Below are 21357 nucleotides of genomic sequence, written 5' to 3'. Positions count from 1 at the left end.
TAATCTTTCCTTAACCTTGGGTTGATAGTGGATCTGGCCAATGCGAAATGTTAGCCTGAGATCAAAGAGCAGGGAGGAAAATGAGAACAGAAAAGTTATTTCCCAGACCTGCTTGTGGAGTTTCCTCAGCCAGGGTCACACAAAGGGGTCCTCACCTCTTCTGCATGATTTTGGCTATTCCATTTCTCTTGTCTCCTTCAAACCCGAAGGTCTTGGCAACCCCACTGTCCCTAAGTGTTACCCCTCCCCTTCAAACTTAGACATCATTGTACTTCTCCAGAACTCTGGTTATTAACAGAAAAGCATTTCAGGGAGCTGTGGAAACAAGATGCTCGGTCTTAAACCCAGACAAACGGCTTAACTGAGATGCCTATTTAATATACGAAAGCGGACCTGGCTGCCAAGTTCTCCCAGCATCCCTCAGTCCCTACCTGTTACAGGGTCCTCCCTTCCCCTTACACTTTTCGCTTGCCACGGGCTGGGCTGCCCTTCCCCCAGCTGTTCTTCCCTATATAATCCAGCCATTTTGGCTACTCAGTCCTTTTTCCCCCTTTACCCTCCTAGTCTCTTAGTCTCACCTCACCACATAAGACTCAGCTCAGGGTCACATTCACTCTGGACTCTTCCAGATGTCTCTGCCTCTGGCTATGCTCTCCCTCACGTCTACAGTAAACCTCCGCCATCATACCTAGGAGCAATCATGTCCTCCTTTTTATTCCTTTTTCTCATTCAGCAGGGAGGATTCAGGGGTGGGAGGAGTCTAAGACTTGGAGGAAGCTCTTATTTACTAGATCTTTGAAAGATGAAAACTGAGCTCAGCTGACTGGGATGATGGAGGTGGAAGAGGGCAGGGCAGAAGGTCACAAGAGAGCAGGATCTAGACAACAAGAAAAGACACAAGAAGATCTGGATTGTGACCTTCAGGCTTCCGTAAGCTGCCAGAACCTAGGCAGTGAGAAGACAGGTTAACATGAAGAAGTGATGGAGCTATTCCAGTGTCTCCAGGATTTGAAGAGGGTGGGCGGAGAAAGGGATACTCAGGATGATTTGAAGTTTGGCTGGGTGGTTAAATGTTGCCACCATGTAGACTGAAATACAGGTAGTCAAACAGTTTGGGAAGAGAGATAAAGTCTGTCTTAGAGATATGGAGGTTGACGTTAAAGATGCCCAAGTAGAAGTGGGCACTTAGGAAGTGGGGTTGGAGAACTACCAAGGACACGAAGGTCCTACAGCCCTGGAAGTGGCTGAAGTCACCTAGGGGCAAGATGCTTGAACAGAGGAGAGCCATGGGCCTGAGTCTCCAGACAAATGAAGCAAAAGTGAAGAGACAAGGCTGCCTGGTCAGCAGCTATAGCCAATAGATCTGATGAGATGTGGCTGTCTCGTTTGTTTTTTCTTAGACAGAGAACAGATGGGGTCAATGTGCAATGAGTTAAGACTTTATTATAGCTGGGCGGTGGTAGCGCACGCCTTTAATCCCAGCACTCGGGAGGCAGAGGCAGATAGATCTCTGTGAGTTCGAGACCAGCCTGGTCTACAAGAGCAAGTTCCAGAACAAGCTCCAAAGCCTCAGAGAAGAGCAAGGGTCTCAGAGTACACCCTACATTTGTTTCTTTTCTCAGAGAACAGCTACTAATTCCTTCACCTAATCAGAAGCCTCTTGCGAGCTTCACCTCCCAGCTGATCTTTTTGTCTTCCGCAGTTGAAGTGAATATTTATAATATGACAGACACAGCACAGGACCGGGCCCTATTTCCAGTCCCTCTCGGGTCCCTTCCCACAACACTGACACAACTTCCTGTCACTCTTGATCAGGGTTAGTAGAGGTGAATCAATCCTGAGAGGCTGTCAGAAGGTAAAAATCACAGACGGCAAAAATCACAGACGGCGGTCCTGTATGCCTGTCGAAAGGGACATATAGGATGACTTGAAGTTTGGCTGGGTGGTTAAACATTGCCTCCACATAAGCTGGTTTTAAAGATGAGAGTTTCCATTTTATCCACGTGGCCTTCCACCCTAGGGATTTGTGATCCCAGTGTCAAGGCCTTATGGGCTTTTGCCTGCTGTGGTTTTTATGTCCTCATTTTCCTCTCATTCAGCTTCTAATTTTTATTTATTATTGAAGTGAAATCCAGACACAAGCCCTCAGCCTCATACCCCTACTAGAATTGGATGTGCCAATCATACTCACCTGTAAAATGCAAACTTACAGCCCACCGGTGTAGCGAAGAGTTACTTTGTTCCCATCAAGTCTACTTTTTCCCCTCTGTGGTGACTAATGGGCCTCTCTAAAGCCTTCAGACCTAGCACCCTCAATTGCTATTTATTTTCCTTTCAGCAGAAATTATGGTGAAATGCTTTCAGTCCACATCAGAATTTCTCCTTTTTGTGTGGATGGGTGTTTTAAACACCGCAAGAGATTCAGTCTCAACGGAAGCCTCTGGGCGTCCCGGCAGAGTTCAGAAAGTGAAGGCCTCATTACTCAAGCCAGCGACATGATTCACAGTCTCTGTCACCGCGCTTCGTAGGATTTATAGAAACATCACTTTTAAAAAAGACAAACTCGCCATGAATTTTCCCGAAAGTGCTTGTCAGCCTGAAGATTTGCAAGGAGAGCAGAAACCACTGGTGCTGTGGACATCCTCAGACCAGGAACTCGGCTCACATACCGCGAGGGTGCTGCGGCTTTCTGCTTAGAGGGACGACATCCAAACGTGCACACACATATATAATATAAATGGTGCAATTATTTTGAAGCTTGAATATTTTTCTATTTCCCTATTTCTAAAAAAAAAAAAAAACCTTAATGATGAAATATTATGAGGGCATGCCCGTCGCACACACCTCAGGAAGTCAGTGCTGACCACTCCTGACAGCCACATGAAATCAAGTGTAAGCAGTTATTAGGAAGCACAACTGCGTTGGACACATCACCATGTGCTTTATGGTGACAGGTACAACGTCACACACAATGTGACATCACTGTATCGAAAGTTCTAATTAATACTGGGTGGTGGTGATCCTAGCACTTGGGAGGCAGAAGCAGATGAGTCTCCGAGTTCGATGCCAGGCTGGTGTACAAAGCAAGTTCCAGGATAGCTAGGGATACACAGAGAAACCCTGTCTTGAAAAACCAAAAAAGGATAAAAAGAGTTCTAGTTAAGAAAGTTGGCTGGAGCCCAGTGATACATGGAAGGCTGAGGCAAGAGGATTCTGAGTCTGAATTTGTTTTTGCTACCCAGTGATTCAAGGCCACTATGGGAAATATAAGGAGACTTTGTCTCAAAAACATGAATAACTAAGTAAACATGAAAATGGAATAGTATGTGTATTTAAAACAGACATTAACCATCATTTCATAGCTATGCTGACCTTAAGATTTTGGAAGCTGTTCTCCAAATTCTTGGAAGAGTTTGGAAGTTCTTGGCACAGATCACTTACTGAGTATCTGTCCAGGAAAGTGTGACCTAGTTTGCCTTTTGTTCTTAGGAAAGTTCTCCAAAGCAGTGTCTTTCAGATTCCCCAACACAGCTCAGGAGGATGCTCTGAGCATATGCTGTTTACATCAGTGCTTGTTGCACGAGGATGTACTGTATTGATCAAAACTTAAACCAAAGTATCTCGATTCCTTTCTACGATTCCTCTTTCAATTTAATTGCAAATTCTTATTATTAAATATAATAAAGTTCCCATGGGGTTGGAGAGTTGGCTGAGTGCTTAAGAGCACTGGTTGCCCTTCCAGAGGACCTGGGTTCGCTTCCCAGCACCTAGATGATAACTGTAACCCTAGTTACAGGGGATCTGATACCCTCCATGGGCACTAGACACACACATGGCACACATACGTATGTGTAGACAAACAGTCAGACTCACATAACAAATTTTAAAATGCAAGATTCCCCCCCACTACCAAATAAACAATGACCTCTCCCGGGTCATCTGAGAACCACACTTACAATTGTGTGGTGCAATATCAATAATACACCTATAACAAAACTCTAAAATTCTGAGCTTGTGGGGTAGCAGGTGCTGAATGTGGAAGCGTGGCAAGTCACCCTAACCCTCCAGCCATGAAGAACTAGACACACTTGTTGGATTTTCTTTTATCCTAGCCACACGTTGGAATACCAAAATGTGGTTGTTTGTTTGTTTTTGCTTTTTGTTTCTTCTTCTTCTTCTTCTTCTTCTTCTTCTTCTTCTTCTTCTTCTTCTTCTTCTTCTTCTTCTTCTCCTTCTCCTTCTCCTTCTCCTTCTCCTTCTCCTTCTCCTTCTCCTTCTCCTCCTTCTCCTTCTTCTTCTTCTTTTTGTCTTTTACTCTTTTTTTGGGCTTGTTTACTCTTTTGGTGGCCCACCACCTAGCTCTCAAATACACACACACACACACACACACACACACACACACACACACACACAAGCTTAACTCTTAATTATAAACACCTGACTGTAACATGAGGGCCAGCTTGTTGGGGTATCTGTCCCGCCCAGTACCCCACAGCCGGCAAGCCCAAAGAAAATCACACACAAGATTCCATAAGATTATAAACTGATTGGCCCATTAGGTCAGGCTACTTATTAGCTTTTATAACTTATGTTACCCCATTATCCTTATCTACATTAGCCACATGGTTCAGTACCTTTCTCAGCTGGGCAAGTTACATGCTGCCTCTTCGGTGGTCTGAGCAGGAGTGACAGAGGGAGCTTCCTGCTTCCCAGAATATTCCTATTCTCATCGCCCCGCCTCTACTTCCTGTCTGGTTGACCCACCTATACTTCCTGCCTGGCCAATCAGCGTTTTATTAAAATACACGATTGACAGAATACAGACAATTCTCCCACACCACCTGACCTTAGTTTGTCTTATTTCTGGCCAGCTTTTCTTAACTTAAATTATTCCATCTACCTTTTGCTTTTGGGCTTTTTGTTTTTCTTCTTTCTGTATATCCTACTTTACTTCCTACTCGTGCTGGCTGTGTAGCTGGGTGGCTGGCCCCTGATGCCCTCCTCTCCTTGTTCTCTTGCTTCTCCTTCCTCTCCTGCCAGATTTCTCCTTCTGTTTCTCCTCTCTGCCTGCCAGCCCTGCCTATCCTTTCTCATGCCTTGCTATTGCTGTTCAGCTATTTATTAGACCATCAGGAGTTTTAGACAGGCAAAGAATCACCGCTTCAGAGTTAAACAAACGCAGCATAAAAGAATGCAACAAATCTTTGCATCATTGAAGCAAATGTTCCCCAGCATAAACAAATGCAGTACACTGTAACATGAATTCTAATCGGTCTTAATAATAAAAACCCAGAGTCATTTATTGGGGTAAATACTGAAAGACCAGAGAAGTAATCAAGCCAACCTTTTACCTCCACCCAATCCTCAGACCAAGTGGACAAGATCCTCTCTCTATGAATCCTCAGATTGAATGCCTTGAGCTCCAATCTCCTCCCACGCAAGAGGAAATATTCCTCTCTCCTCCCAACCATACCTCTTCCTGTCTCCACCTTCCTAGTATTGGGATTAAAAGTGTGTGACTCCCAAGTACTGGGATTAAAGGTCTGCTTCTACTGACTTTTTGGAACCCATTCTCTCTGGGTGGATACCTTGCTCAGCCTGGATATAGTGGGAGGGCCTTAGTCCTTCCTCAGAGCCCTCTCTGGGGAGTGGAAGGATGGTGGAATGGGAGAAAAGGTGGAGGGGGTGGGAGGAGGGGCGGGGATGAAAACTGGGATTGGTATGTAAAATGAAAAAAGATAGTTTGCTTTCTTTTTTTAAAATAAATAAAAAAATAAAAAAATAAAATGCGACCCTTTTACAATAAAGAGCTTTTACACTGAAATCTTTCAGATTCTGTACTGTTGCCTCCACGTCTTCTCATCCCCTACCTCCTCCCGTCCCGGGAAACAGAGATCATACAATAGGCAGCAGCAACAAGCCCGCAACAGGCTTCGAGGTCTCAAGGTACCACCCAGTGTCTCAGTTCGTTTTCTATTACCTGTTGATCAGCTTCAGCACCATGTCTGCTAACATGCTTCCATGCCCCACCATGATTATAATGGACAAACTTCTGAAACTGTAAGACACCCCATTACATGTTTTCCTTTATAAAAGTTTGCTGTGCTCATGTTGTGTCATTATAGCAATAGAAACCAAAGCTAAGACTTTTATTGTGACAAGCTCTCACTAGGTAGCAGTGACTACCCTGGAACTCACTACATGGATAAAGCTGGCCTGTCAATTACAGAGCTCCACATGCCTCTGCTTCCCAAGGGAAGGCTTGCAGATGGGCCCCATCAGTTTACTTTTGATATACATTACTTTTTTGATCAATCTGATTTTCCAGAAACGCTGAGTATAAGTTTAAAATTTTCCTTTATAGCTGGGAGGTGATGGCACATGTCTTTATTCCCGCTTGGGAGGCAGAGACAGGTGGATCTCTGTGAGTTCAAGGCCAGTCTGGTCTAGAGAGTGAGTTCTAGGACAGGCTTCAAAGCTACATAGAGAAACAGTATCTCAAAAAACAGAAAACAAACAAAAATTCCTTTATAAAACACTGGTCTGACACATCTGTTGTGTCTCCCATTCTCAGCATCTCCTGCAGGAATGGAAACCTACACTGACACATTGTCACCAACAGTCCACAGTTGACTTCAGGATGCCCGCTTGCTTTGTACAGTAAGCATTGGCATTACTTACTGCCAATAATCATAACTTGAACTCACAAATGTCCCAAATCCACTGTAACTGCCTGCTCATCCCTCCCTCTTTCCCAAACTCTGGAACTGTTGATCCTATGACACAGTTTTGCTCTTTCACAATATAATGTTGTTGAAATCAAAGAAAATATCATCTTAACTTGGTAATATGCTTTTAAAATGTCTCCCTCTTTCTTCAAGGCTTGATAGTTCTTTTCTATTGCTGAATAATAGTCCACTTTCTCTCTGAACCCGCCTCTCAGTTGATTTACCTACCAACCACATCTTAGTTGCTTCTAAGGTTGGTAACTATGAACAAAATTGCTAAAACTTTCCATGTGCTGGCATGCATTTTGTACTTAGCCGGGTAAATAACAACAGAGCAGGTTGTTGGCTCCTATAGCCAAAGAACCTTCAATTCTGTAAGAAAGTATCCAAATGAGCCATACCGCGCTCTGTTGAAGAGGACTGAGGCTTCCACAGCCTTGCCAGTTCTGGTCCTTTAGTTGATGCTTGGTGATAGATTGGTGGGAACATTTTTCCATACGATGCCTGATCACTACCTGCTGTCATTCGGGACTGTGGCCCGTTATGATCTCCTAAACTGGATGAAGCTTCTTCACAGGCCAACAGGAGAGTTTCGTGGGAAAAAGTGTTCTGCAATGTATCACTTTCTTTTCTGCTGCTGTGACAAAATACCTTGGCCAACAGCAACTTTAAGAAAAGTTGCTTTTGGTTTAAGATTCCTCTGATGGTAGTGGAGGAATGGCAATAGGGCCAGAAAGATGGGAAATCAAGTCCCAACATCACATAGGTGGCAGGTAGAACAAACTGGAAATAGAGCCAGGCTCTGAACTCTTAAAAGTGGTCCCATTGATGTAATTCCTCTGGTAAGGCTATGCATCATAGAAGTTCCATAGTCTCCCCAAACAGTACCACCAACTGGGGACCAAGTTTTCAAATATATAAGCTTTCTCATTCAAACCTCTACACACGGTCTAGACAAGCTTGCAGAATTCTAAAACAGGTAGCTCTGGGCTGGAAGGACGGCTCAGTAATCAAGAGCATCGGCTTCCAGAAATCCAGAGCTCCATTCACGATGGGCAGCTCACAACTGCCTGCACTTCCAGCTCCAGGAGCATTCTGCATCTCCGGAGCACATGCACAGACTTTCTTCCCTGCCTCATTCCCTGGGCAGTATAACATGACTGTTATACCGCATTCTCATTGCACACGTAATAGAATCAATGTTGAAACAGAGAACCTGGGTGTCCATGGACTCCACACAAGCTGCAGAGACTGGAGCACCCTGGGACTTGGGTGTCCCCAGGAGGCCCCAGAATGAAGGGGTTACCGAAGCTGCAGCTGTTTCTGCCTGCCTCCTCCCCTCTTCCTGTGTCCTTCCTTTTGCTTTTGATGAAATCTATGTTAATTGAAAACGTAACAGTTCTATTTCCAGAGTGTATCTCAGTAGCACTAAATTAGATCTGCTGAGTTTGAAACCACACGGCATGTTGTTGAAGAAGCCAGTGCAAAGATACAAGTTCATAGACCCTTTAACTTAAGAACTGCAGCAATCTCTCCAGAGATCAGTTTATTAAATGTGTTATGTTTTGCTGGTGGAATATACCATTTTCATCTCTGACTACAACAGACTCAACAGGAAATGCTTGGTCATGCGTACCCTGCTGGGAGGGAGCACCTTATAGCTGGGTAGAGTTTTCAGTGGTCTTGATGCAGAGTGGAGGTAATAAAATATTGTTCAGATCTGCCCGAGGAAAAGCAGGCCTCTCCGTACAGAAGTGTAACCTAGGAACCGCAGACACCGTGCACCTGGACTGAAAGGGTCCGCAGGCCTGGGAGAAGGGGATCGATTGCAGGCTTCTTACCCAGAATAATCACTTTTCAAAGAAGATGCAAATTGTACTGACCACCCCTGACTGTCCTCTTAAAATGAGTGAATTTCAACAAAGCCTTAAAAAGAGGCAGACGTTCTTCAGAACGATGTTCCAAGTGTTCTTGAAACTTTGAAACTGCCCGGAGCCGCAGAACACAAGCCTTCTGCTTAACTGACTGAAGCAGCCTTAAAAGTCATCCAGATTCAAAGGCAAAACAAAACAAGAACCTCCCCTCTCCAAAAAAAAAAAAAAAAAACTCTCAGTTCTGACTGAGAGAGTCCTTAAAAAAATGGCAGAACTAATGTTCCCTCAATATGTACAACAGACTTATTTAAAATAATTGCCCACAATTTATGTTGAAGGGTAATGTTAAGTACAATCACACACACACACACACACACACACACACACACACACCATTTTGTTGAAGTATGATTGTCTTGAAAAAAAAAAGCTGTTCTCACCAATATGACTATCTTGAGGAATCTGGAGACAAAATGCACCCATCACCAAGGCCACAAACACTTTTTTGAAAAGTGCTTTATTGTTTTATTTAATGGAACGTGTTTACCTTGAAGGAAGGCCATAAACAAACATGACACCGCATAGCAAGGATGCTTGTTAGTAAACATGCAAGCTCCTCCAGAAAGCACCTGTTAATGGGCATTGGAGGGTTTTGCTTAGCCTGTCAAGACTACAGTGTGCAGTGTAAAGAATCACGTGTAAGTCGCTGGTAATGGGAACATCTGAGCAATCCTTTAGGCTGCTGAAGCCATGTTCCACAGTCCTGTCTTCCTCCAAGGCTTTCAAGCCAGTGTCCTCAGCAACTAGAGGGTGACCTGTCCCTCAATCTGTGTGTTTTTTTTGAGACAGTCTTATTTTGTAATCTCAGTCAGGCTCAAGCTCATGGTTCTCCTGCCTCTGCTTTCTGAGTGCTGGAATTACAGAGTGTACCAGCAAACATGATTTTAGCAGTCAGTTTTATGAACGTTGTTTATGCTTTGTTCCATGACGTGGAGACGCAGTGACTGGATAAACATCAAATTTCTTTTCTAACTTCACCTTGTGCACTGTCACATTTTATTAACAGTCGTGACTTCTGGAGTCTCAGCTTCCCCTGTGTATACTCCCTCCAGAAGGATACTTTGGTACATCAGGCAAGACTCAAGGAAAACCCATGCCGGGCTGCAGAAAGAGTTCAGCTCTGAGCCACACAGGCTGTGGCGTGTTTGGCTGATCATCAACTGCCCTGCTATATGACCAAAGTGGTGGCATGATCTAGTGTCCTACAGCCAGACTCCCAATTTCTACAAACATTTAAAAATTAGAGGTCATTCTTTGTGTCCAAGGAAAATGGGAAGAAGGGTTACTATGAGGCATCCTTCTAGTCCAGCAATGGCTGCTTGGTCAAGGAAATTCTCAGAGTCTCAGCTTTCATGACAACAACATTGGTGGCATCCATGTGTAAAGTGCTGCGCATAGCAGGGTGAGGGTAAGATACCCTGACATCAGACATGTTATAGGAATGTGCCATATGCATTCCAGGTATTTTGTATGTATAGTGGGGACTGCACATGCCTCTGTGTGCAAGTGGAAGTGTCTCTCTCGACACTTCTATCTTGTTTTTGATAGTTCTTGATTTCGGCTTCTGCATACACCAGGAGAGATGGCTGGAACCTCTCTGGATTCTCCATCTACTGTAACAACAGCAGGACTACAGAAATGTGCCGCTGTACCCAGCTGAATGTCCATTCCAGGGATTCGAACTCAGATCTTCACTCTTGCACGGTAAGCCCTTTACCCACTGAGCCATTGCCCCAGCCCTGGGAGGTAACATCTTCCAGGCAACAGACATTCTAGCCTGCAGAGCTAGGGAACCCGGTCTCATACTTGGTCTTGTAAAACACGAAGTCATCTGCATCAACAAGCTTTACAGCTCATGTCTCTCTCCACCCTGGCGTCTTCCTCCTGTGCCTGTGCATTCAAGCTGGTGGAGCTGGGGTGGTTTTGGCTCCTATTCCTTCCCAAGCTCCAGGCTTGCCCTACTCTCGCACTCTCAGTGGGTTTATTAGTTGTGTTTCTTACACTGTGTGTCAGCGGTCTGGACCATCCTGCTCTGCTTTAGGGCTTTCTGTGTACTTCCTACTGAGTTTTGTCAGGGGACAGGACAGTGGAGCTGGACCTCTGTCCTACCCCAGCCACCATCTTTCTTCTCACAAGGCTCATGTTGCCCACACAGGCCTTGCACTCACTGTGTAGCGGAGACTAACCTTGACATACCCTCCCTACCTGCACTAGGATTATTGGCGTGCACTGCCGTGTGTGGTCTTATGCAATGCTAAGTGTGGCCTTGTGCATGATAGGCCAGTACTCTACCAACTGAACTACGTACCCAGTCCATATTATCCTTCTTTAATAACCCAGAAGGTCCCTTAAGAGCTCAAACAATTGTGAGCATATTTGATGAAAGTTTCTAGAGATTTGGGCTGCATGAATACCACCGAAGCCTTAATGCTGCAGAGTGACCACCAAATACATTCTAGTCCCTATGTTTGGCTCCAGCAGTTGCATAGATATTTTAAAGCCCCACCCAACATGTACACGCGCGCGCGCGCGCGCGCGCACACACACACACACACACACACACACACACACACACACACACACACACACACACAACTCATTTTTGTGCCCTCTGGCTGGCTAACTGCTTAGCTGGTTGCAGTTGCCCTGTGAGCTCCTTAATTCTGGGCAAGCCACCTTTTCATCTTACACCTTTGCTGCCATTTTGATGAAAAGAGGCCATGGCTCCGTGTCTCACCTCTGCCTATAATTTTACATAAAGTTTGTCACATGCAGTAAATCCTGTCAGGGTTCTCGTGGGGCTTGGAAAAGGCTGCCCAAGCATCACCCTCCTGTTCTGCAGCTGTCAGGAGTGAATTCACGACTCACCTTTCGACGGCCACCTGCTCCGAGACATTTAGGGGTTGACTTCAGGGCCACCCGCTTTTCCACAGAATTCCAATTTGGAGTCCCTTCTTTATTCTGTCTACCTCCATTAACGCATGCTCTGAACTTTCAAGAACCTTTAAGAAATTGAAACGAAGAAATAAAATCTGGTCATGGTTTTGAGGGAGTTGCGCAGATCCTTCCTCAGGGCCTAGGCGTCGTGTGCAGGAAACCCCAGGGTCTTAGCTCTCAGGACCGTCCTGTGCAAACACGGACAAGTTGCTGCAGTTATACAAACTGTGTTTCCTCCTTGGGAAGATGGGGTCCATGGTGCTACCTGCCTCCCAGGCTGCTGCTGTTGCACACCTGATGCCTGTGGTCTGGTGGCTGATTATGTTTGGTTTTCAATGTTATGCTCACTAAAACTATTAGGGATGATTGCTATGATATCATAGAGATATGATTCGGGCAAAAATTACACCTGAAATTGCAGAGTACCATGATGTGTGTGCACGCGTGCGTGCGTGCATGTGTGTAAATACACATATGCAGTACACATGCGGAAGCCAGAGATGGACGTTGGGTAGCTTCCTCAATCACTCTTCACCTTGGCGAGTTTTTTTTTTTAAAGTTTTTGTTCCATAATATTTATTTACTTTTATGCATGAACGTTTTGCCTACACATATGTGTGCCTACTACATGCTTGTATAGTGCCTGTTGTGTTAGATAAACTCCAGATCCCATGGAACTAGAGTTACAGATGGTTGTCAGCCACCATGTAGGTACTGGGAACTGAACCTAGGTCCTCTGTAAGAGTGGCAAGGGCTCTTGATGGCTGAGCCACTTCTCCAGCAACACATTCTTGTTTGTTAGTTTTTATGAGTATGAGTGGTTTACCTGAATGTAAGTATGCACACCGTATGCATGCACAGTGTCTGAGGAGGTCAGAAGAAGGCACTGGAGTCCTTAGAATTGAAGTTGCATATGAGCCACCATGCAGATCATGGCACCTGATCCCAGGTCCTCTGTAAAAATAGCATAAGATCTTAACTGTTGAGATATCTCTAGCCCCTGGTTTTGCCACTTTTATCTTTTTCTATCTATCTATCTATCTATCTATCTATCTATCTATCTATCTATCTATCTATCTATCTTCATCATCATCATCATCATCATCTATTTTGTGTGGGGGATATGAGAGCATGAATGTGGAGGTCAGAGAAACAACTTGCAGGGATCAATTCTCTTCTACCATGTGGTCAGTATCAGGGATCAAACTCAGGTCACCAGGCTTGGTCTCAAGTATTTTTATCTATGATATTTTGCTGGCCCCACACTTTTTTTTCCTGAGACAGAGTCTCTAAATGGAGCTTGGTGATTCACTAGACTGGCCAGCAAGCCCCTAAAATCATCATGGATCTGAGAGTCTCTATCTCCCAGAGCTGGGATTGCAGATACTGGTCCATCTTGCTGGCATTTTGAGTGGGTTCTGGGTATCTGAACTCAGGTTCCCAAGCTTGCACACTGCTGACTGAGCTACTTTCCAGCCCTTAGTGGTGACCCACAGTTAACTCATTGCCCTTTGCCTCCAGCTACTGTGACGGCTGGAGGAAGGCTTGCACAGACTACAACATGGAGGTCTGGAGGAAGAAGAGAACAGCAGATAGAGAACAATTTATGAACTGAAATCCGGCCCTTGACAGAAACGGAACAGCAAAGATTGGCAAGTTCCTCTGTGTTCTGAGAGGAAAGGCTAACTTAGAGAGAAAGATGAAACGTCCCAGGAGTATTCTGCGAGGCCTGGGGAAGGCAAGCCTACGAGTGCTCCTCTGGAGTCAGACTGAAGTTAGTCTATTCCCTACCAACAACTGAAGGCATGGTTCACACTGTATATTTAATTTTTGTTAAAAAAAAATATGCAGCTAAGAGAAAGCCAAGGAAATATTTTCATATAAGAGACACCAACTCTGACATCTTCCGTGTGGGAGGAAAGGGCTGCGTTTTCATTTTTGCCAATCTCAACACACATCCCAGTTCAATGACTTGATGGTCCTCTGAGTTCTAGGGAAACTAACTTTCCTTCTTAGTTTCCCTCCCAGTCCCATTCCTGTCTTTCTTTCCCTTGGATGTTGGGCATGGGGCCTTGCTAAGCACACGCTATGACAGAACTGCTCCCCAGCACAAGGAGAATGAGAACGTGGTCAAAGTCCTCAAAGAGTTTTCCCTCCATAGCCAATGTCTTCATTTTCCTGATGGGTGACTGAGAACTTGCTTTTACTGTCCTGCCAACAGTTTTTACACCTTCAGTCCAAGTCCCAGTCCTCTTAGTTGGATTTGAAGATAAATTAGACCCCTTGTGTCTCTGTGTTAGAAGTTGCAGGGGTTGAGAGCAGGGGAACAGGACATAAACACAAATTTGGGATCCAATAAACCAGGTTCCCAGCCTGTGTGGTCTTCTGGTATTTCAAGCCTTGGTCTCCTCATTTGTAAAATGGAATTAATGATGATACTTGTCTATGGTGGTTTGAATGAAACTGCCTCCCATTGGCTCATATATCTGCATACTTAGTCCCTAGCTGATGAACTGTTGGAAAGGATTGACAGGTGGGGCGGTACTTGGGTAGATAGATGCGTTCTTGCTGAGGGGGTGAGCTGTTGGCTGCTGGGGATGGGCTTTAAGGTTTCAAAAGCCACAGCCAGGTTCAGTCTCTCCCCTCTCTGCCTTCCTGTGGGTCAGGACATAAAACTCTCAGTTACTTCTCCAGCACTACATCTGCCTGCCTGCTGCCATGATCTCAGCCATGATGATAACAGACTAACCTCAGAAACTGAAAGCAAGTCCCCAATTAAATGTTTTCTAAGAGCTGCCTTGGTCATGCTGTCTCTTCACAGCAATAGAATGGTGGCTGAGACACTATCTCATAGAGTTTTTGTGAAAATTTGAGGTCGTATATGGATGATGAGCTCATGGGGGAGGATGTAGAACTTTCAGACTGCCTAAATGGGAGTCTTATTTGCTTCATCAGCTCACTTAGTCCCAGTATGGTTGTGTGTGTGTGTGTGTGTGTGTGTGTGTGTGTGTGTGTGTGTGTGTGTGTGCTGGGAGTGGGGGGACCAACCCAGGGCTGAAGGAGGATCCCAAGCAAAGGTGAGAACACCCAGAAGACTGTGTCAGAGGAAGGTTCATTTATTAGGAGGAGGCAGGGGATAGTTAAACAGCAACAAGAATGGCCAGTTAGAGCCAGAGGTCCCAAGTTCGAGTCCCGTCTGGCTCGCAGATATCTAAGCAATCAATAAATCGCTATAAATAATCGAAAAAAAAAAAAAGAATGGCCAGTTAGGTCTATGTGGTGGTATATTATTGGTTGAGGCAAGAACATTGAGGGTGCTTCGTTTGCATACTTTAAAGCTGCAGGGCCAGGGGACGGCACCTTATAAGGTCATGTAGAAAAGGAAGGAAGTTCTGGGATGTTTCAGTGGTCAGATAAACAGTAACTAGTCCTTGTAGCCTTGGAGATACATGAGCTTATCAGTTGCTACACACACTGGAGAATGTTCATGCCCACAGAAACCTAATTGCTAGGTGCCTGAACAAGACAGGGGAGCTATCAAACTCCTGATACTCTCAGGATGAGAAAATCTGGGGTTTTAGGCAGGCTTTGACCCCTTCTTAGTAGGATCAGGCCAGTCCCACAACCATGTGATATTGGAAATATATTCTTTTCATTTTCTTAAGATTATTTATTTTATTTTTATGTGTAGGAGTGTTTGCCTGTATGTATGTCTGTGTATTGCATGCATTGCTAGTGCCTTGCAGGAGTCGGAAAAAAGCACTGGTTATCCTGGAACTGGAATTGTAGAGAATTGTGGGTCGCCACCATGTTGATGCTGGTACTTAAACCCAGACTGTTTTAACTATAGAGCCATCTCTCCAGGTCTGCTATTTAAAATATTGTGGTCAGCATCTCCGCCTACAAAGCGAGGATTCAAACATTTTCTGACTTATTATGCTCATGGAGATGATTAAAAGTAACACTCCAGAGTAACAACTTGACTAACACAACTTGGCTTCTGCTGATTAACATAATTTTCTCTTGGTCTTGTGAGAAGCCCATGACTTCTTTAGTCTTTTATCATGGAGATGGTTTTTAACCTTTTATCTTTTCTTGATTTCTCTTTGCTTTGGGCACCTGTGGAGTTCTCTGTACCTCTCCTGAGCATTCTTCCCATGATACAGCTCATTCTATCTGTCATCTTGGTCGCACTACAGTACCCCGCTGTTCAGCCAAACACCGATGAAGGCGCTGTCGTGAAGGTCTTGAGTAGAGAAGGTAGCATCTGAAATCAGCTCGCTTTAGTGCAGATTCCCTGGATGATGTGGGTATGCCACTTCTACCCAAGTGAAGACAGAAAGAAGAAATCCTGCAGCAAGCTGGTAAAGAGAGATCTGGCCTCAGAACCTCAGTGTTGTCTTCTGGCATTCCCAGCCCCCTGCCCTGCCCTGTAACAGACACTCTCTGGCCTCTGCCATTTCATCAACCAGTTACTTAAAGTTAATCATAAATGACCCTTTACTGTTACCTTATTTTTTCTTACATGAACTCTCACTTATTATGTCTACTTTTCCATCTAAAAGTCACTGTGTGTGTGTGTGTGTGTGTGTGTGTTAATATGAACATTTGTACATGTACAAGTGCTGGTGAAAAGCATTGTCAACCTCAGGTGTCTTCTCAATCATTCTTCACATCATCACCATCATTATCGTCATCAACATCACCACCATCATCGTCATTATCACCGCCACCACCACCATCATCATCACTATCATCAACATCAACATCACCGTCATTGACACCATCATTATCAGCATCATTAACACCACCACCATCATCATCACCATCATCAAGACCACCATCATTGACACCATTATTATCAGCATCATCAACATCACCACCACCATCAACATCACCATCATCAACACCACCATCATTGACACCATCATTATCAGCATCATCAACACCACCACCACCACCATCATCATCATCATCACCACCACCACCACCATCATTATCACCATCACCATCATCAACATCATCATCAATGACACCATCATCATCAGCATCATCAGCATCATCAACACCACCACCATCATCACCACCACAACCACCATTATCATCACCATTACCATAATCACCATCATCAACATCACCATCATTGACACATCATCATTATCATCATCAACACCACCACCATCATCAGCATCACCATCATCATCAGCATCGTCAGCAACATCAACACCACCATCACCATCATCACCAGGGACAGGGTCTATCCCTGAACCCAGCACTTGCAGTTCACTTAGACTGGACTAGGCCAGTATATCCCAGGGATCTTTCTGTCTCTGCCTCCCCAGTGATGAGATGAGATGAGATGAGATGACAGTGCTCAGCCACCCTTAACTTTATGTGGGTGCTGGGGATCTACAGTGAGGTCTCCATGCTTGCAGGGCAAGTGCTTTGCCAAGTCAGCCAGTTGCTAGCCCTACATGTTTTCCAATTAGAAAAAACAAAACACAAAAAAAAAACCACATATGAAAATTTTGGGCACCTGCATCATTTCCCTCCAGAATGAGAGTCTCTGGAAGGCAATAGGTATCGTGTGGACCTTTATGTATGTTCTATTAACTCTGGGCTGTATCTGTCTCGTGATAGAACCTGGGCCCTCATTTGGCCAGGGCAGGTGAATTCCCCAGAGAGTTTGTAACGTGTTTAAATTAGCTGCTAATGCTGAAAACAGGAATATCTCTCAGAACAATTTTGGAATTGACTATATTTTGTAAGATTAGTTTTGTAGATTTGGAAACAGAGGACTCTTTACAGGAACTGTTACCCAGCACACTGCGTAGCAGACAATGCTCACGTTTCTGGTCCATTTGCTACAATGGGGATCAGACCCAGGGGCTCACACTTGCTAGGAATTTCCATTGATGGTATGGAAACATCTTTTTTTCTTTTCTTTTTTGTTTTCTTTTCCTTTTAAAATTTAATTGTCTGTTTGTGTCTTAGTTAGGGTTTTTATTGTTGTGAAGAGACGCAATGATCACGGCAACTCTTATTTTAAAAAAACCGTTTAATTGGGGTGGCAGTTTACAGTTTCAGAGGTTCAGTCCATTATCATCATGGTGGGGAACATGGCCGCATGCAGACAATGATAGCATTTGTAGAGCTCTGTCTACTTCTGATTCCCTGCAGGCCTAGGATTAAGGGTTTGGGCAACCACACCCAACATTCCCTTTCCTCCTCCTGCTTTCTGTTTTTCTTTCCTCTCTCTTTAAATAATTAAAACTTTATTATCAAGAACTTGCAAATTTAAAAAAATGTACGGCGAGATTAGCCAGATCCAACAACCATAAACCTCGATGAACTTCTGTACGATTGCAATAGTCATTCTTTCCCATAAATTTCTGAGATAATTACTATTCCTAAGGGGAAGGTTTATTTATGCTACACACATGCTGTGCTACTGAGTTCTACCTCCAGATCTAGTTTTCTTCTTATGGTTGTGGTAGCCCAGTCTGAGGGTCTAATTGATATCTGTCTGCTCATCCATGCATTCACCCATCCATCTATTTACTCATCTCCTTTCTGTATGTGTGTATATGTCATGTGTATATATTTAAATAAAATAACTGAATTATTTATCACCTCAATAATCCATTTGCTGTGGTTTACAATTGCGTCCTGCAAAAGTTCATGTTAATATTAACTTCTTGGTTAATCTGAAGAACATATTGAACCTCAGAAGCTAAAACCAGAAGAAGGAATTAGGTCACTAGGCATGTTTTTAAAGCAGTGTTGGGACTCCGATCTACTTGTTTGGGTGAGGTGAGCACCTTCCTCCACCTGCTTCCCTACCAGTATCAGCAGCATTCCCAACTGATAACGGACCAAAACTTTAGTGATGTGTGGAAATCAAGGAGAAAAAGAAACCTGTTCAACGTTAACTACTTTAGCTTTGTGTCACGGTGACAGGAACTGACTGAGCACATCCTTAAATTATCTACAATTTCTGAAAGATTTCAATTCCAGAGGGAAGAAGGTAGGCAGTACATGGACTTAAATCTCTAGCAATGGGAGGTTATGGAACAGTATTAGCACAAGTCATCCAAATAAAACCAAGGCCTTGCTCCAAAGCAGATGTGGTTTTGTGCAATCAAGTAGGACACTGTGTTTAGTGCCCCAGCAGCCATTTTTCTTTCCAATTGGCTCGCTACCTCTGTCTTCCTTGCCTTGCTCCACCCCTCTTAATGCAATCATTCTGGAACCTTTTCTGATTGATTTCAAATTAGAACCAGACTGAATTAACCTCCCCAAATGGAATTGCTACAGTCTGGTTCCCATTATTATCTACACTTATTATGAGAGCAGATTCTTCATGAAAACCTTCGGCTGCTGCAGTTTCAGGATCACGTGCATCAGGGGCAACCCAGAGTCAAGTTGGTTCCATCATTGTGAGTGTCTGTATGGTAATGGAGAAACTGCCCAAGGGATTTCTCCCAGCATCCACCTAAGTTAGCATGCAGGAACATGCGGTGGGAACATCCAACGGAGCAACACTTTTTTAAAGAGTATTGGTTTGCTGTCATCCCTGGGGTCTGTGATCTAACTCAATCCACTACTTGCTCTCTGTGAATTCTTTAGCTTTCAGACCGATGTTCATGTGTGTGTGTGCGTGTGTGTGTGTGTGTGTGTGTGTGTGTGTGTGTGTGTGTGCGCGCGCGCATGCGCACAGGGTGTGCTAGGAATGGAGGCCAGGGATTCACACATACCAAGTGAGCACTCTAACACTTTGTAAACTTGACTGGAAATGGTACAACCTTCCACAACAGTCAGAGGCCAGACTTCTGCTCACACTGTGTAGGCTGGTCTGACTTTCCACAAACAAATTTCTGCTTTGTGGTATGAGAGGTGCTGCATGCAGCCACAATCCCTGCTTGAGCCTGTTCCATGATGCAGACTTAACTAGTCCTGTCTGGTGGACTGGAGACAGGTTCATGAGAAGTGAATCATCTGAGTAGTTTTCTATCTAGCCTGTTTTTGTTGCTGAAGGGGAGGAAGGAATGGGATGTTGGGTCTCCATTGGCTAGCTGGCCTTGATGCTAGAACACACTTAGCTTCCTTCAGCAATGAGTCACTGGATTTAGCCCAATCAGTGATGTTTTCTTGCAACCTTTAGTGTCAGCCACTGAGGTCAGCACTCTGTGAGGCTTGAACTCTCCTCTCATGACTGGGACCAGCAAGGGAAATTTTGACTTGATGGAGAAGAGAAATGGAAACAGAAGTTTCTGTCCCTCCTGGTCCCATGGCCATTCAGTCCCAAAGAAACACACAGAGGCTTATGTTAATAATAAACTGTTTGGACTATTAGCTCAGGCTCATTATTAACTAGCTCTTACAATTTAAATTAACTTATACTTCTTGTCTATATTTAGTCACAAGGCTTGATATCTTTTCTCAGTAAGGTATTCTCATCTTGCTTCTTCTGCATCTGGCTTACAATTCACTCTCTGACTTCTTCTTCTTCCCAGAATACTCCTTATCTGTTTTCCCTGCCTATACTTCTTGCCTGGCTACTGACTAATCAGCATTTTATTAAACCAAGATGAGTAACAGATCTTTACAGGATACAAGAGCATTATGTCACAGCAGAGGAAGATCAGAGAGGAGGAGCATGCTGGTGTACTCAGGTGCCCCTGTCAGGAATGTGACTCAAGGTCAAGTGTGAGACATAGCAGGAGGCAACATGGTCATAACTGTCCCATTTTCTGTGTTCTGAAACAAATAAGTCAAGAGACTGTGTCACCCACTTGGGTACTTAGCATGTGGCAGGAGGCTTCCCTAAGGTCACCTGGAGGAGTACACAGCAGCAGCTGGATGCTTCCTTAGCTAACCCAACATGCAGCAGCTGGATGCTTCTTTAGCCAACCCAACATGCTTGAGGAGAGGGGACTCCACATAGCCTTGTTTGAGAGAATGTTCGTGCTTGTTTTTGAGGCAAGGTCTCCATAGCCCAGGCAGGTTTGGGACTCATGTTACCCTCTGTCCTTTTTTTTCCCCCTTGAAGTGTAGGGATTATAAGGATGCCACCATGTGAGGTTCCAGTGAAGTTTATGATTCATAGAAAGATTCTTAGAAACCTTGCACAAGAGGGGATAAACAAACTAGGGTTTGGATTTTTCACACAGGGAATGATTTTGGCCAGGAATATCTAAAAGAACATTTTCAGACATGCATGTGACTCCCAGAGAGGTGTTGTTTTGGGAATGCCTTGTAATTAGATCCAAACCCTCGCCAAGCAGCGACTCAGGACTGTAATTTCCATGTCAGCGCCACACATGGTCTGAATCACATTCCAGTTTGTGTTTCCTTCTGTTTTGTTCAAGTTTTGTCCCGTCTTACAAAAGGCAAAGCTTCCATTGGTTGTCCCAAACAGTCACCTAGGTTTGCTGGATGGAAAAGCCAGGTTGTGCACCAAGTAGGAAAGTAAAGCGATCAACCTGGAGATTCTCTGCCCTCACTCAATCACCTCACTACCCCCTTTCCCGTAAGAGAAAGGGGTTAAATCCAGAGAAGTTCCTGAACTAGTGGTCAGCAGCATAATCTTCGGATGCTGGGATTGGGGTGAAAGGGAGGGAGATTTTAGCCAGGTGATGAACTCTGCTCCAGTCCTACGCTTTCGCTTAGTGCTGTCTGCTTTCAAAGGACCTGTTGTAGTTCTATGTCTACAATTTATATGAGGAAAGTTTGGTATGTTTTTAAAAAATGGAAAT

The sequence above is a fragment of the Myodes glareolus genome, chromosome 14 (assembly GCF_982192425.1).
Source record: "Myodes glareolus chromosome 14, mMyoGla1.1, whole genome shotgun sequence".
Lineage (NCBI taxonomy): Eukaryota > Metazoa > Chordata > Mammalia > Rodentia > Cricetidae > Myodes > Myodes glareolus.
The sequence above is the reverse complement of the archived record's forward strand: the minus strand, read 5'-3'. Positions refer to the sequence as shown.